Raw genomic sequence first — 19,201 nt, forward strand, 5'->3', positions numbered from 1 at the left:
TTGCTGAAAAAAATGAGGTACCTCTCACCGTCCTCATCGTAATTAGCCATCAGCCATTGGTTACATAAAAAGATTCTTTTTAATTAATTTTTTGGCCTGCACTGCTACATTGACCATCAGATCCTTCTCCAACTGACCCTGCTAGATTTCTGTTTTCAGACATCATATGAAAGCTTGGGAAAGATTTTTTTTTTTATATAGGAGAAAAATAACTTGGAAAGAGAAAACTGGCCTATTCTTCGAAGGTCAATATATGGTGATACTGTATGGACATCCCACCATGCTGCCATATGTGGGTCATTAAATATGTGTCCATCCTTCCTTGTAGTACTGTAACATGCACACTGGGGATCCTGTCATCCCTACCTTTGTTAGAAGATCTCCCAGGGAAGCACAATCCTACACTATGTCCCAAGAAAGGCAGTTAATACTTCTGTCAGTTAGCCAGTCCACTCCACTGATCTGGGTCATCCAGTGAGCAGGCCTGCAACTTAAACCTAGATTGCTACATTTGAACTCCATCCATCTGTGCCACAGGAATATAAATTTCCTTATTAGAGAAATAAGAAAACAAATAAACAAATTCAGATTCCTGCACTGATAACTTAGCAAGGACTGACAAAATAGTTATTGAACATGACTAATATTTAAATGTCAATAATTGTGTAATCATATTTTTGTTCTGCTTATTATGCAACAATACTAATGACATTCCCACACCTTGCATCAGAACACCATACTCATATTGTGAAACCCTGCATGACTAAATGGACATGACTCAGCATCTGGCTTCTCTTTACAGAATAACTGCATAATATTGCTTCATCTTATAGTTTCATGGGTTAATACTAGATTAACTACTCTTTGTGGGCCATTTTAAACCTAGCCAATTAAACCATTTGATGCTTAAAATGAGCCTATCCCATTAGAGTTTAGATTCACTTAACCCTTTACAAGACCTACATTTATATATTACTTTAGTGTTAATTATTAGATGAAAGCATTGATATTTGGAGGGGACTCATGCATTGTGATAAAACGTTTAGGAGCTGCCTCTGGCCATTGGTAGTAAAGGGGGAAGGGTACATTTTCTATTCCCATCTGCTGTTCCATGTTATACTTGAATGTGGTCAGAGATGAGCTTTTGCTCTAAGTGGGTGGGGAGTCCTCTGCCAGATATACCTGCTCCTCCAAACTGTTCTCTTAGTGTTGCAGCAGAGGCTTAGATCTCTGGATTGGGTATTTCAGATACCATTTGACTTGCAGATATAATCCGTGGTGGTGGTGCTGCAGTAGCGTTGTCGCCTCACAGTAAGACGCTGTCCGGTTCGACTCTCAGCTAGAGCGTTTTCTGAGTGGAGACGTGTGAATGGGCGCACCTTCATTGAAGGTTGTGCGTCAGGGCTGGCAACTCGGTACGTAAAAATCAACTGCCAATCATTAGTGGACTGGAGTTCTGCTGTGGCGACCCCTAACCGGGAAAAGCCGAAAGACACAACAACAACATTTGACTTGCAGATATGAAGTAACTCCATTAGTAATGGGTCAGAGGATGCCTTGTGTACTAGACACCTCTTAGCAACTTGCAAGAGACTGAATATATTAATAGGACTATTCACTAAAAGCACATTTCACTGAAAGTCATATGACTGTGCACAAATCACCAAAAGCTCAATTCACTGAAAACTCAATTCACTGAAACACATTTCACTGAAAGTTATATATGGCCTTTTCCCCACTGTTTTGTGACCTTGGAGTTAGTATATATAGTAAGGGGGGTGTGGGGGACACCGCCCCCCACATCGGGGGGTGTGGGGGGCATAGCTCAACACATATTTTGGATATATATTAAGTTCAGAAAAGAGCAATTTATTGGAATTGCAAGTATCCATGTATATAGTTCAAAATATTTAAAATAGGTGGGGGGGCTATGCCTCACACCCCCTATTACTATATATACTAACTCTAGGGTCACACAACAGTGGGGAAAAGGCCATATATAGCTTTCAGTGAAATGTGTTTCAGTGAATTGTGTTTTTGCTGAATTGAGCTTTCAGTAAATTGTGCAGTCAAATGTGTTTTCAGTAAATAGTTGTAGACCCATTAATAGGTCTTTGAGGTGGCCCACATAGGACATATTGTTTAGGCCTTGTATACTTTTTGTAAGGTATCTCACAGAGATGTAAGAACTGGATCTGAAGAAGTCTACAGGGGTGAAAATATTTATCCCAATAAAACCTGTAAAAAGGAATGACCTGGAGTCAGTCTCTTTTTTGAAGGATGAGGATTTGGAATTGGATTTATTTTGTTTTTAGAAATAAAATTACATAGTTCAGACTCACAGAGGGGTTCCACATCAAGGTTCAGCTCTCTGCCCACTGCTGTTCATACTGGTGATGGACTACATTAGCAAACAGGTCGGAGGGGACAGATCAACAAAGTTGCTGTTTGCAGATGTTGTGGCATTACAGGCAGACACTGAGCAAAAACTTCAGCAAAGGATAGGGGAATGCAATACCAGATGCTTATGGGATAAAAGTGAGTGCAGATAGGACAGTTGTAATACCAACTTAAATCAGAAGAAGCTGAGAACTTAGAAGGGAAATTAGTGCAACAGGTTAACAGTTTCAAGTATCTGGGGGGGGGGGGGTTGGTTGAGGAGAAGGGAAGTCTGAATGAGGAGGTCAAAGTTAGAATCAGAGGGGCTGCAGCCAACTGGTACAGAGTATCAGGAGCAGTGTGTGACAGAAGAAACCCAAAGCAGCTGAAAAATAAGGTGTACAAAACAGTGGTGTGACCAGTACTACTGCATGGCACAGAAACCTGAGCAGTAAAGGCAGAGCAGTTGAGGAAGCTAGAAATGATGGAGATGGAGTACCTGAGAGGTTGAATGCACACTATGGGACAGACAAAGAAATGAGGACATCAGAGCAGAAGCTAAAGTAACTCCAATTGTAGAAAAGGTCAAAGAGAACATATTATGGTGGTCTGAGCACATATGCGAAAAAGCAGACAACCTGGTGAAGATGATTTGAGACAGATAGGAAGAAAGCAGGAGGAAATTAGGGTACCCAGCAAAGAGATGGCTGGAGTGTGTGAGAGGAGACCTGCGTGTCAGGCATGACTGTTGGAAAAGGAGGGAGAGTGGAAATGAATAAAGAGAGATGGCAAAAGTGGACACATAACTCCTGGCCCCTTGTAGAAAAATGGGATTGATGATGATTAATCTTTTATATATTCCTGAGTGGCAGATTGTATCAAAATTTTTGGGCAAGTTGACGTAGGTAGCATGTACCATTTTATCTTGGTCTAATACTTTGGTGACCTTTTCAAAAAAGTCCACCTGGTTGAATAAACATGACCTGCCCTTGATGAATTTAAACTGGGACAGGTCCAGTGTTTGGAAGTCTCAAATGTCCTTATTGATTAATTTCATGATAATTCTTGCCATAGCTTTGCATATGAGGCTGGTCTGTCTTATGGGTGTGTAATTGTCTTGGTCTGTGTAAGGTTCTCCCTTAAGTATAGGAATGCTGTTCTCCATTTGCTTGGTACAAAACCTATATGGAGGCTGATATTGAACAGTGTTGTCAGGGGTGGGGCTAAATACTGTTTCACACTATTTAAGATGTATCCTGGGATATTGTCAGGACCCACTGATACAGTATTTTTTGCTTTTGATAGCACTTTCATAGCTTTGTCTTGTGTGATTGCAGGTGGTGAGCTGGTTTTAAATATTTCATGCGAGATAGACAAGGGCAAATGGGGAGAAGGGTAAAGTTTGAGCTGAATTTTTTCCCAGTAGGTTAGCTATATCTTCAGCTTCAGTGTGGGTAACATCATTTACAGTCAGCTTAGTGCACTGTTGCATTGTGCTTCTAAGATTATGAACATAGCTAAAAAAAGCCTTGTGATTGCCCTTTGCTTGGGTGACCATTTTCTCCCTGAACTTGGCATTGGTAGATTTAATTATACACCTGAGTTTATTTATTTAACATTTGTTTACCAGAAAAGTCTGACTAAGATACAACCCATTTTCAGTGGACACCTGGGGAGAAACACTCCAGATGACTGTCCTTGGAATGTGGGAGGAAACAGGAGCACCCAGAGGAAACCCATGTGACTGCAGGGAGGACATGCAGACTCTGCACAGAAGGCATCCCAGACGAGAATCAAATTGGAGAACCTTTTGCTGTGAGGTGACAATGCTAACCTCTGCACCATTGTGCTGCCCAGTTGCTTGTTTAATTTAATGACAAGTTGTGACACTGTTAGCCCAGCTATCTGGAATGTTGTAAATAATTCTATGTTATTTGTGAATATTGATATGATTTATACAGAACTGCATGTTATGTGCTGAGCTTCAAGAATGTAACCACAGCATACCCTGCTGGAACATAGATTAGCTTACAAAACTTCCAGAAAATAAGTTGAAATTAAATGCATTACTACGTGCTATAAAACTTAGTTTCAATGAAGCAAGAAGACAGGATGTCTAGAGCTAGAGGTTTTTCTATTGTTTTGAAACAGAAATAATTATTAGGTTTCAAATGTAAAAGCATTTTATTGTTTCACAACTTCCAAGTTCTGCAAACGTCTGTGAGATATGTACTTCTCACACAGAGATGTTAAAATTCTATTAGTATCTGTTAGCCTGGGAACTGAAGGCAGTTGACAAAGAGTGATGTCATCCAAGCTGACCCAGCAGTAATGTTTGATAGTAATTTAAGAACTCTCTCAAAGAGAGACTCTGTGCATTTTGTACTTTGTCTTGGACCTAGCAAGAACATCCACTCATCATCTGCATTTGCCTTGCTAATAGTAAGTAACTAAAGTACAGTGATTTATTTTATATTTAGTAAGGAACATAGTAAAGATTAGTTTAGAGGTTTTCTGTATTTATGTGAGACTTTCCTGCAATGTTGTTTTAAACTATTTCCTGTGACTTGAACTGCAGTAACTGTGTTGATTGGGTATTGTCTTATAGGTTTATAGGTAGGTACTAGGCTATTGGCCCAAGGGCCTAAGTAAGCCTAGCCAACAAAGTTCCCTGGCTTACGCCAACCCAAGAAAGTTAATTTCCTGTGCCCCTGTCGAGCAGAGCTACAGAAGTGATCCCTGGTGTGTATTTCCTATTTGCAATCAACTCATCAAGATTTTTCTTGAAGAGTGTTAATGAGGAGCTTTAGCTTGACATAGATGAGTTGCCTGTTCCAGAATATGAGAAGTCTCTGGGACAGGAATCTATCCCTCCAGCAAGTCCTGTTTATTGTGGTGAAAAGGTTTAGGTACCTAGAGCATGTAGCTCAGAGGGATTGGGATTTCTTTAGGTGTAGCATGTCCAACAGCTCTGGGTTTGATATAGCCTTATATGTTAGGCAGAGATCACCTCGGAGTAGGCAATATGCTACAGAGTAAAGCTGAAGTTTTTTGAGATGATCAGTGTAGGGCATCTGTCTGAGGCCAGTAATACTCTTTGTGAGGCACTTCTGTGGCCTTTCCAGCTGCTGCAGATGTCTTGTGAGGTATATTCCAAAAGGGGCATTGTACTCTATAATGGGTCTAATGAGTGTCGAGTAGAGGGGAACAATGACCTCTTTTTTCCTGGATGAGAACCCTTTTGTGATGAGGTTTGCCATGTAGAAGGATTTCTTGACTACTGTGGCAATGTGATTATCAAAGGAGAGTCTACTGTCCCCCTGGGTCCCACGGTTTCTTCACACATTCAGTATTAAGAAGACTGCTGCCTATGTGGTAGTTCATGGGTACAGAGTTTTTACCAAAGGGGATAACAATGCACTTTTTGGCATTGAGCTTGATGCCATGGCTCTGACACCAGGCATCTGTCTCAGTGAGGCCCCTCTGTAGGATGCCCACATCATTTGGGGACTCGACTATAGCTCCTAGTTTGCAGTCATCGGTGAACTTCATTAGCCAGAGGCCTTCTGTGTTAGCCTGTACTTCAGAGAAGTAGATACCAAACAGGAGAGGTCCCAGGACTGAACCTGTGGTACTCCACTTGTCACTGGTTTGAAGTCAGATTTGGAGTCTGCAACTTTTACAGTGTGGGTTCTTTGAGTGAGCCAGTTGGCAACCCATCTTGTGACACAGGAATTTATACCTAGTTTAGTGAGTTTAGCTATAATTCCAGAATGGGGGATGGTGTTGAAAGTCTTGGCGAGGTCAAGATAGGCTGTGTGAATCATCTTACCCTCGTTTATGGCTTTGGTGACTGCCTCAAAAAAGTCGACCAGGTTCAGGAGGCAAGATCTGCCTTTCACAAACCCGAACTGGGTGGGGTCCAGAGTTGGAGGTTACCAATATCTTTGTTTATGAATTCCATGATGATACGTTCCATGGCCTTGCAGACCAGGCTCATCAGGCAAATAGGGAGATAGTTCCCAGGATCAGTGGTGGCTCCACCTTTGTGGAGTGGGATAACTGTTGCTGTGTGCCATTAAGTAGGCACAAAGCCTGATGTGAGGCTATGATTGAACATGGTGCTTAGGTGGGGAGCCAGTTCGTTCTGAAGTTCATGTAAAACGCAGCCTGGGATTTTGTCCGGTTCCATGGATGCTGTGTTTTTGGCTTTAGAGAGTGCTGCTTTTACCTGTGAAGTTGTTATTACAGGGACTCTGCATTCTTCCTGTATAGATATGTGCCCTTTAGGGGGTGAGAGGGGGGTAAAGTTAGCACTGAACCTATCTGCCAGGATGTTGGCAATATCAGTTGGTTCTGTAATTGTTGTGCCATTGTGCTGTGACTCAGAGCAGATCTGGGTGTTGCCATTGAGATTCTTGACATAGCTATAGAATGCTTTGTGGTTGTCCTTAGAATCAGTGGCAATCTTGTTCTGTTAGCTAGCTTTGGAGGATCTTATAAGGGATCTCAGCTTCTTGCTGAGGCAGACCAGGGAGCTCCTCCACTCATGGGATTTTACTCTATTTTGCAACAATTTCTTCCTTCTGTTGTAGAGTTTGTTTATGGCAGGGTACCACCAGATTGGCTTTCTTTTTTTGGAGGATAGCATCTTGGTTCTGTTTGGGATAGCATGATCCATGCACTCGTGTAAGTGCTTATAGAGTGCATTTGTGTAGGATTCAGCAGTTGTAACTGTATTGTCCATCTGCATGGGTGTCATGAAACTCACTACTTCTGTCTTAAGAAGCATGAAGTTGGCTTTAGAGAAATGTTTTACCATGGTTTCCTTAATGGGGGGTGGGGGCAGGATGTGGATATCTATGGTGATTAGCTTATGGTCAGATCTGACCAACGAGGAGTTGACTTCAGGTGTGGAACACCGGTCACTAATGCTGGTAATGACTAGGTCCAGGATATTGTTGCCCATGGTGGGGGTGTGGATAAGTTGATCCAGGGCATTGGAATTTATGAATTCCAGAAAGTGCTGAGTGAAGGAGTTGATACATGAGTAGTTTTCCTAGTTAATGGTGGGGTAGTTGAAATCGCCCAATATTAGGGTGTTTGGTTGAACCCTAATATTTTCCAGTATACCAAGAAAAGAGGAGTGGGGATCCAGGGGCATGGTGGGGGATCTGTAGCAAGCTACAATTTGGATTGCAGTTTTGCCCAGAGTTAGTTGCACTTGGATAACCTCACCTGCATTATGCTGAGCAACTAGCCTGGAGGTGTGAATATCCTTAATGAATATGGACACACCTCCACCTTTGGTGTTCCAGTCCAGGTTAGATGGCTGAAAAGTGTGGTATGAGTTATAGCCTGGTAATACAGGGGTGCTCTCTGGAGCCTTGAACCAGGTCTCAGTTACTGTAAAGACATCGATGTTCTCCATTTTAAGGAGTGCCTCGAGTGAGTGCATTTTGAGATTTAGACTTCTACCATTGAGTAGCATTACCCTCAATTTTTGCTTGCCTGTTCCTGTTATGGTGGTGAATTTGTCATTTGAACCTTGCCTAAAAAAGGCACTAAAGGGGAGGCAAGAACCTTTGCCAGTATCCGGAATCCCAGGGGTGACAGGTGCAGGCCATCTCTGGCAAAGCATTGTGGTCTGTCAACCATGTCGTCCCAGGCAGACAGATACTGGATCCCCTTAGAATGACACCAGAAGCTTAGCCAATTATTGAAGTCAATCATTTTGTCCTTTTACTGCGTTATCATTCTGGGTGATGGCAGGATGGTACTCAGGGCTAGGGTCATACCTGCCTGGGCTACAAGATCGGAGAGTTCTTCCATGTTTCTTTTCATGTAGGGAGGTATGTCTCAGGTCATTCACACCAACATGGGCAATCACAGAGTCATATTTGCAATTGTTGTGGTGTGACCTGAGTGCGTGGGTTATGTGGCAGATCCTGGCACCCGACAGGCAGCTGACAGTGGCCTTCTCCTTGTTTAGCCTGGTGAGTGGGACATCCATGTGCCTGACTATAGAGTCACCTATGACTAGTGTGTTGGGTACGTGTTTTGCCTTATGGGCTGTGGTTGAGTGGCACACTGAGTCTGTGGGCTATGTGTCATTTGGGTTGTGTTGGTGGTGGGAGGTTGCTTGCATTTCTGTTTTGGAAGTCTCTGTTGCTTGAGCAGATTATTATTAAGAGCCTCCGCAAATGTTTTTGTGTTTCTATGTGTAGATTTTGGTGGTGTAGGTTTAGTGGGGCTATGTGATGAGTGTGGTATGGTGCAAGTGTTTACCTTCTCCTCTTGACTATCAAGTTCAGTCTTGGTTAGAGAGAGCTTTACCTCCAGTTTGGCTAGATGAGTGCATCTCTCACAGGTTGTAGTGTTGGATGGTAGGAGGAGAGGTTTGTCTGTGTACATGAGGTAATTGCTACATTGCCCCAAGATGCCCAGATTCATCAGATAGACAGGAGAGAACACTGGGAGCTGACCCTTGGACATGCCTAAATAAAAAAATATTTTCCAATAGACAAGTGAGGAAAGTGAGTACAACAGCTGTTTTTCCTCTGAGCAAGTGAGGAAAGTAAATACCAAAACTGTTTTCCTCTAGGTAATGATGAAGGGTGAGTGCTGTAGTAATTTGTAGTTTATTTAGTGCTTACAACAAGTTCTGAACAAGTGCTGAGCACGGATAAGCAAATTCAAGTGCTAAAACTAAGAATCTGGATCTAGATCTTGTTGTAGATAGGCTACCTAGTGCTTACCACTCCCACTGATAAGCTAGAAGGCTTCCCTCCAACACGCAAAGGCTTGGGGGCACAGAAGCTTACAAACAGTCCTGGATACAGCAAATCTATATCTAGACTAAACTAGTTACAGGGAAGGTGGGAAGCAAACGCAAATGCAGGCTTTTAAACCAGAAAGTTGAAATAGATGGAAAAAACTGCCCAAATGTCCAATAAACTACAATTTGTGGGCCAGGAACCACTCTTGTGGTAGATAGACAACCTAGTGCTTACCACTCCCACATATAAGCTAGAAGGCTTCCCTCCAACACAGAAAGGCTTGGGCACAGAAGCTTACAAACAGTCCTGGATACAGCAAATTTGTATCTGGATTAGACTACTTACAGGAAAGGCAGAAAACAAGCTTGGAATTTATATATATATATTTTTTTTAGTTAAGTGGGTTGGCTTTCTCAAAAAGTTCTCTCTGTATTAGAAAGAATGAGCTAATGACAGTAACAAAAACACTTTAAATGCAGTACAAGCAGCACACGAGTGTGTAGCAATATTAAAGCAAATACAGTTTAAATAAATGCAGATAAGTTAAAAATGACAAAACAAGTTTATGAAAAATCAAATAAGAGCACTTGAACACTTAAAAGCACACAGAACAGCAAATTAAGGTATTAAGGTAGAAGACAGTTATGTAAGAGCAGCTCAAGAAACTATAAGTATTTTTTTTTTGTTTTGTGGAGAGGGAGGGAACAGAGCAGATTAAAATGCTATAGGGGATGCCGTTCCCAAGTGCTCTCTCTGTATACAGCAGAGGAGATGGGACTGGTAGGAGTGTCTGAAATCAAAATATGATCTCACTGTACTCAGTTGAGTGAGCAAATGAGATGGGCCCAGTAGGAGTGTCCAAAAACAGATTTACAGCAGGGGCAGGTAATTCCAAAGCCACCAAGATTAATACCAAAACAAGAACGGTGGGGGGGGTTGTCAGACTAACTGTAGCTAGAGACAGGGAGTATTATCTCCCTGTATTATATTATATATAACAATTATCTAAACATTTCTAATCTTAAATAAGTGCAGAGAAAAGTATACTTAAATCAGCTTTTGTCAGTTGATTTATGCAGGTGAATCTCAGCAGCCAACCACACGGAAGATGCGCAGAATGATTAAAAAATGTGACCAGCACAGATTATAATGCAAGCAGACCCCCCCAGGCTAAGTAACACAGAATTTCAAATGCATTCTAACAACTTTAAATGTATCCAGATGGCTACACTTTTTCACACTTCAGGCAACTAACTGCAGCTAGAGACAGGGAGTATTATCTCCCTGTATTATATCGTATATAACAATTATCTACAAATTTCCAATCTTAAGTGCAGAGAAAAGTATACTTAAATCAGCTTTTGTCAGTTGATTTATGCAGGTGAATCTCAGCAGCCAACGACTTGGAAGGTGCGCAGAATGATTTAAAAATGTGACCAGCACAGATTATAATGCAAGCAGATCCCCCAGGCTAAGTAGCACAGAATTTCAAAAGTAGTCTAACAACTTTCAATGTATCCAGATGGCTATGCTTTTTCACACTTCAGGCAACTAACTGCAGCTAGAGACAGGGAGTATTATCTCCCTGTGTTATATTGTTGTTGTATCTTTCAGCTTTTCCCGGTTAGGGGTCGCCACAGCGGAACTCCAGTCTGCTAATGATTGGCAGTAGATTTTTACATACCGAGTTGCCAGCCCTGACGCACAACCTTCAACGGAGGTACACCCATTCACGCATGTCTCCACACAGAAGATGCTTTAGCTGAGAATTGAACAGGACAACGTCTTACTGTGAGGCGACAATGCTACCGCAGCACCACCACCGCAGTACACCCTGTATTATATTAATTATCTAAAAATTTCTAATCTTAAATAAGTGCAAAGAAAAGTATACTTAAATCAGCTTTTGTCAGTTGATTTATGCAGGTGAATCTCAGCAGCCAACCACTCGGAAGATGAGCAGAACTGTTCTTTTATTATTTATTATTAAATATATATTAACCCTTTTAATTGTGGCTGGTTTGTTTAGAGATATGTAAGCTGATAGAGTACTTGCATATATATTTGGTGATACTGTACAGGCCACTCCTAAATAGCCTTGTTCTTGGTCACACTTACCATTTGGATAATAGTAACATTACACAGCAGGATTAGTCACCCTTCGGGAAGGGCCTTAAACTAACTGATAAGGGGTTCTGGTGGCAGTGATAACTACCTTATGGTCTGGGCAGAAGGGGCATAGCTAGTAAACATGTGCCAGCCTTTCCCAGGTCTGTGTTTGTTTATAAATCAAATCTCAAAGTGTGTGGGTGCGTGTGTGTATGCGTGTGTGTGTGTGTGTGTGTGTGTGTGTGTGTGTGTGTGTGTGTGTGTGTGTGTGTGTGTGTGTGAGCTACTTATGCAGGGACATGAAGCATTGGTTGGACAGAGAGAGTGTTGGGAGGACTTGGCTTGGAACCCTGGCTTTGGACTCAACTCTATAGCCTTGCCAATGGGGAGTCTTATTCGGGATCTGGAGAAAAAAGCAGACACCAGCCCCCAGACTGACCATGACCTCTGTGTGCTATTAAGGGAAATTGTACTTTGCTGTGTGTGTACTTGTCATCCTCCCACTGTGTACGTCCGTCACTGTTGCCATTGGGGAGTTTGAGGCTCCTTGATTACTGGGCCAGTGCAGGGGCATCACACAAGTGTCACTCGTTCATCTCTATGCAAATAATAAGAAGCCTTGGGGTTTCGCTGAGATGCTTTAATATATACAAACACATCAGGATCGACAGCAGCATCTGTAAATATGAATGAACTAACTAACAAACAGAGCTTACATGCATACATGTTCACATCTCAACAGCTAATTACAAAATAGCAGTCAGGCTCGCACATGCTCAGTATTCATACTCTAGTGCAAGCCCTTGGATAGCTTCTTAAAGGTATATACACACATATTGATCTACATCCTTTGTTTTAAAAAGATTGCCCTTAGTACAAAACAATAGCACAGAAAGGCATGCATTACTATGTACATCAGAAAAAAATACAATGTTCATGTCCAAGTTACTTCATATCTATTGCAAGGTTTACAGATTTGAACATATCTCGTAACATAACAGTTGCGACTAAAATTATCAACAGGGACAGTCTGCAGTGCACAACTCTTATCAGGAACTTCTGGATTTGTCATAGGAACAGACATGTCCTTTGGAACTTCCTCTGGAATTGGAACACTGACAACTCACTCTGAGATAAAGAATCTTTCTCACAGGCTATCTGCTGTGGTATAGGCTTGGATACTGGTAGTAAATGCCTCTGATTCCACCTAAAGATTCCTTTTTCTGTTTTCACAATGTACGATCTTGACTCCAAATAAATCTTCTTCATGACACAAAGCCGATCATCACCTTTGGCTGTTTGCATCCTTATCACCTGTCCTTTTTATAATTGATTGAGCGGTCTGCTGGTCTTATTGTAGTCGGACTTCTGGAACAGGCATTTCCTCAACAGATTGGTTTTCACTGACCTATTTTTCTTAACACATGGAACCAACAATTGACTACTGAGTGGTAGTGTGGTTCTGGTTTGTCTCGACAGAAGTCTCTGAGAAGGTGAACCAAGAAGTTTATTACGAGGAATATTTCTGAGATTCAAGAGACTCAGGAAAACACTATTGTCACGTTTAGACTTCTCAAGTAACTGTTTTGCACTTTGCACTGCGTGTTCTGCCAAATCATTTGACTTTGGGTACTCTGGACTACTTGTGACATGAGTAAAGTCTCATTCTTCTGCAAATCTTTTGAACTGTTGGCTTGTAAACTGCGTGCCATTGTCAGAAATAACTTTGTGTGGACTTCCATGTACAGCAAAATTACATTTTATCTTAGTAATGAATGTTCTGGATGCTAGGTTAGAAAGTAGGTCAATCTTGAACCAATTGGAGTAAGAGTCTGCTAACACCACATAATGTTGACCATTCTTTCTGTTGATGTGGCTTTATACTGTCACATACTGAACAAGAAGAAAGTGCTCTCTCAATGTCTTGTGACATAGAAGGCCAAAATACTAGCTCTCTCACTCTTCTTTTGGTAGAGTCAGTTCCTGGGTGACCACGATGCAAGATAGTAATGTACTCTGGTTGCAAGGACTTTGGAATAATTACTTTCGGACCTTTCATAATGATACCTTTGTCAGACAAAATCTCATCTCTGTATGGAAAGTAAGGTTGCACTTCTTGAGGTAAACTAGATTACTCTGATGGCCATCCATGATTGATAAAGTGGTTGAGCCTTTGTAAAATTGGATCTGTGTTTGTGTGATCTCTTAGCTCATCAAGACATGTGGAAGAAAATTTATGTACTTCCATGACTTCACAATCATCACTTGAATGAGAACCTCGGTTGTCATTCTGTTCAGTGGTATTTCTAGGTGATCTGGATAACGAATCAGCAAGATAAAGAAGTTTGCCTTTCTTGTAGACAAGATTGAAATTATACTTCTGTAATCTCAGCATCATAAGTTGCAATAATCAGGCTGGGGCTGAATGCATTGGCTTTCTCAAGATAGTGACTAGTGGCTGGTGGTCTGTTTTGATCTGGATAGGTCTACCATAAACATATTCATGTAACTTCAAACATGCAAACACAATTGCCAAAAGCTCTTTCTCGATCTGGGCATACTGCTGTTCAGTTTGGGTAAGAGTTCTCGATGCACAGGCAATAGGTTGATCCTCTAGTAGAATAACTTGCACCAAGTCCAATTTTCGAAGCATCACAGGAAAGCGTAACTGGTTTGTGAACATCAAAGTATCTGAGTGTTGATGGGCTAGCAATTCTCTGTTTCAGGACATCAAATGATCTTTGGTGTTGCTCTAACCAAGACCAGGATACATCTATATGTGTCAGTTCTCTGAGTGGTACTGAAAGTTGGCTCAAGTCTGGAATGAACTTGCCTAGAGAGTTGACCATGCCAAGAGCACGTTGCAAGGCTTGAACATTGTTTGGAGCTAGCATCTCGAGAATGGCTGATTGCTTTGTAGGGTCTGGGCATAGGTCTGTACTCATAAATAAGTGACCAAAATAAGGAACTTCTTGTAGCCTGAATTTGCATTTGTGTGAGTTGAGCTCAAGATTCACTTGAGGTTCCCTTTCTAGAACTTTACTGAGGTTTCTGTCAAACACAAGTGCATTGGTCTTTTGAAATCCACCTGCCATGCCCACAAAGTATACACAAACATACTGAAAATATGGCCCTTGTAATTATGTATGAAAAACTGTTCTGTGAACTTGTAACAACATTCAAATGCACAGTAAACTCTTTGAAATATTTACTTTGCAAAATATGCTCTGTAATGGCTATTTTCTGTGAAATATGCCTTGTAATGGCTGTATTTTTGTGAAATAGCTTTACTGTAACATTGCACAAACATGAGAACACTTTATGCACTTCTGAAAACTGGAATATATTTGCTTAATACAAAAATACATATGCCTTGAGAAAATGTGGTTGGTTCCCTTTATTTTATTCATTTTAAGCAATTTAGATTTTATTTCAAACATTTTCCGTAGTAATTTGAATATTTTTATCAATAATGTACATCTGTTTAGAATGTTCTGCATGCCCCTTTTCATATTTTACAAATAAAAATTAATGCCAAGCAAGATTTAATATTTAAATTAGTTTCTGACCTGTTTTGTGAAGTGGCGCCCCTTTTTAGGATGATCCACTCATGCACATTCCTGCAACCATATCCAAGTGCCTCTAATCATTTTAGCCAAGCCGTTTCAAACTTCATGCCCCTTTGGTATGCCAGTTTTGACTTCAGGCCCTTTTAGATTTGCCGTTTCTGACTTCATGTCCTTTAGACATGCCAGTTCTGGCACCATGTTGCTTGTTCGTCTCTAATACAAATAATACGAAGGCTTGGGGTTTCGTTCAGATGCTTTAATGTATACAAACACATCAGGATGGATGGCAGCATCTCTAAATATGAACAAACTAATTAACAGACAGAGCTTACATACATACATGTTCACATCTCAACAGCTAAGTACAAAATGGCAGTCAGGCTTGCATGTGCTCAGTATTTATACTCTAGTGCATGCCCTCGGATAGCTTCTTAAAGGTATAGACACACATATTGATCTATAACAAGGGCTGTAACATTCTCCTATTATTCTTCTTACATTTAGCCCACACTTGTTTCCTCTTATTGTATAGCTTGGTGATATTAAAGTCCCATCAAGGATGTTTGTTTTTGTGGTATGCCCTTTGCTAGTTTCTTCTTAGGACAGCCATATCTATGCAGCAGTTTACATGCTGGTATAGTTTAGTGGTGTAGGTTTCCACATATTCAGTATAGTTAGCTGCACTCAGTGGGGATTTGAAGCTTGCCAGTGTATTACTTAGGAGTAGGTGGTTTGTCTTAGAGAAATTTTTAAAGGTACTAGTGGCAGAGGTGGTCCCTGGATTCAGTTTCACTTAGGAGTAGATGGCTTTATAGACAGACCTAACAAGTGATGGATGCACAAAGGATGGTGTAAGATGCCCCAATATTAGCAGGGACAAGGTCTAAGATGTCATTCTAACTAGCAGATACTCTGACTAGTTGCTCTAGGGTTAAAAAGTCCAGAAATCTCTCTGCTTATGCAGTAGCGGTGGTACATGTTTTCCAGTCTAGAGTTGGATAGTTTAGATCACCCATGAAAACGGAATTGGGTTTAACACAAAAAGATTCTAGTTGTTGCAGACAGGCCTTGTGGCATTCTTGAGTCATAGACAGAGTTCTATAAGTAGCACCACATCTCTCTGTCACCGCTGCTCTTTTTCTTTGCCCTTAACCCATTAAGCCGTCTGCTTAACAGATTAGGTCATGGCTATAATTTGGTTCCCAGAAAGCAACAAAGTGTAAAGACTTCTCATCTTCTCTTTGTCAATAATTTAAAACTGTACAGCTCATCAGATGAGGAACTAAAAACACAACTGCAAGTTGTCAAAACTTTTTCAGATGATATAAGAATTCCATTTGGTCTTGATAAATGTGCGAAAGCAACCTTTAAAGCAGGAAAGCTGCAACATCAAGAAAACATCAGTTTGGGACAAGGATGTGATATAAAAGAACTTGAGCAAGAGGGAGTGTATAAATATTTGAGAGATGATGAAGGATCAACAATAAAACATGAACATGTGCTAATAAAACTCAGTAAGGAATTTTTGACTGGAGAGTTTGGCGCTGGTGTTATTGTCTGGTTATTGTATTGGTTTGAATATTTTAGAAGACTTAAATTAATCCTGAAAACATCTTTGACATCTAGTAACAAAGTTTAAGCTATAAACCAATTTGCTCTTCCTGTCCTAACTTGCAGTTTTGGAGTGTTTGACTAGCCCAACAGGTGTTGGATAGATTAGAGAGGAAAACAAGAAGGATGCTTCATGCTCATCAAATTATTTATAAAAATCAGTGCATACCAAGATTATATATTCCCCGTTCTGAAAGAGGTATGGACCTCCTTGAAATTGATTACATGTATAGATCTGCAATTGTGGGACTGCATACATATCTGCTGACCTCACAAGACCCAAACATAGCAAAAGTTTTGAAACATGAGGAGAAATAAATCTAAGATGACTTCCCTGCTTAATTTAACAGAAACATATCAGCATCAAGCAGGAATGAAAATCAAACAAGAAGTAGATAAACATCAGGCAGTAACTGAATATTCCAGAAAACAAAGGAAAGAATATAAGGTGAAGGATCAGATGGGAAGGCAAGAAATATGGAAAATGCATAAAAATAAATATAGAAAACTCATGGAACAACCTCATGCTGATCAGGATTGAACGCAGAAATGATTAAAGAAGGGCAAATTCAAACCAAAAGATGAAAGATTAGTATTGGCATCCCAAGATAGTGGACTACGCACACATTGGTTTACAAAGTCCATTGAACATGTAGGAGAAACAGATAAATCTAGGTTTTGTAAAACAAAATTAGAAACAGTTGCACACCTTGTTGCTGGTTGTGACATACTAATGGCAGAAGGACTGTATAGTTGTATATCTCTCATCATAGCAATATACTTCTGTCCCTGTGAATATGATCTTTCTATATTTGTCGCTCATAATCCTATTATCTAGAAATAAGTGGTCACTGTGTTGTCATGCACTATAATTTTTGTCTAACAAGAAGACACAAATTTGACAAATTTCAACACTAGCCAGACTATGTAAATCTCTGTACTCTGTGTTACTAATATGTAGAAAATCATATATATCTTAGAAGTGCGCTAAAACTTTACAGTTGATGTACTTTACTCTTTGACAATTTGTATGAAATCTTGGATGTTGCTTATATATAACATTGTCTTATATACATCTTGATTTGTGAGTGGAGCTTTTCTCCCCGGGCATCCACTGAAAATTGTTTTTTTGACCCAGTGGACTTTCCCGGTCAATCAATCAATCAATCAATCAATCAATCAATCAATCAATACTGAAAGGCATAATAATTTGGCAAGACTGTTGCACTGGGGATTGTACAAACATTATAATATTGAAGTAGCTGAAAAACACTGAAACATGAGCCACAAAGCATCATAGAAAAAGATGAAGTGTATATAACATGGGATCTGCCATTACCAACAGTTCAAAAGATAGATGCGAGAAAACATTTACTATCACCTACCTGAATGGCAGTCAGTCGAATGGCTGATTGTTGAAATCACAGTTTCCAAGGGGCAGGAAACCGAACCAAGAGTGGTCAACCACATTTAGTCGAGTTGCATGGTGCACTCAACCTTTCAGCAAGCGACGTACTGAGACTTCATGCTTTAGTGAGGAACAGGGAATTAGCCCAGTTCCTCACTGTAGTGTGATCTTGGCGTTGGTATATTTAATGTGCAGGGGTTGTGGGCGGGGCAAAATAGTAGAATTAATGTACCGCTGAATGTAGAGTTCAACGGTACGTTACTGTGCATAGCAGGAGGTGAGTGACGTCACCTCCTGCTATGTCGATAACATCAAACCATGGAGTTTGATATATTCAGTTTCACTGTGGGTTACTATTTGGAATTTTGGATTCAACATTTAAGGTCAATATTGTAAACGTTCAACTGATGTTGATCCGACATTCCCATAGTAAACCTCGAGAAAACCAAATATAGTGGTCCATGAAAAGAGATAAAAGTAGCATTGAGCATTGAAATCGCTACACCCAGCATACAGAGAGACACAAAATTATAACATATCAGGATTTGCAGGCAGAAAAAGGGCGATGTATAAGAAAGATACCCAGACAGTTCCAGCAGTAGTAGAAGTAACGGGTCTTACAAAAAAGAATCTACAATCATATTTAGACATCTTACATATGTATGATATGACATATGTAACTGTATGAATTACAGAGGCAGTCATTACTGGGCACATTGCAGGTGCTGCAAAGAGCATTTCTGGCTAACATCAAAGAGTGAAACAATACTAATTTCATGAACTTTAATCAATCATTGACTTAGGAATGGGGTCCATTCCCGTCATGGTATTAGAAACCCAAAAGACTTGGAGAAAGTAAAAAAGCGAGTAGCTAATATATGGTACAGGACATTTCTAGTGGTGATTTTGACACTAATAAACTCTAGTGCATCATGCTGATTTACAACCCTTAGTGTGAGTCTCCTTTGGTGCAGTGGTTAGCATTGTTGCCTCACAGCAAGAGGTTCTCTGGTTCGATCCTCAGCTGGGGTGCCTTCTGTGCGGAGTCAGCATGTCCTCCCTGTGGTTGTGTGGGTTTCCTCTGGGTGCTCTGGTTCCCTCCCACATCCCAAAGACATGCTGCAGGAGGATTGGACACTCTAACTTGGCCCTAGGTGTGAGTGCATGTGTGTGTGCCTTCTGTGGAAGGTTGGGCACTGGGCTGGCAACCCGACACTGTAAAACTTCACTGCCAATCATGAGCGGACAGGTGATCCGCTGTGGCAACCCCTAACCGGGAAAAGCCAAAAGAAGAAGAAGAAGAAGAAAGAAGGAGTGTGAGTCTTCTCTGAATAAAAACTGACACA

The sequence above is a fragment of the Protopterus annectens genome, chromosome 12.part0 (assembly GCF_019279795.1).
Source record: "Protopterus annectens isolate FY-2018-M chromosome 12.part0, PAN1.0, whole genome shotgun sequence".
Lineage (NCBI taxonomy): Eukaryota > Metazoa > Chordata > Ceratodontiformes > Protopteridae > Protopterus > Protopterus annectens.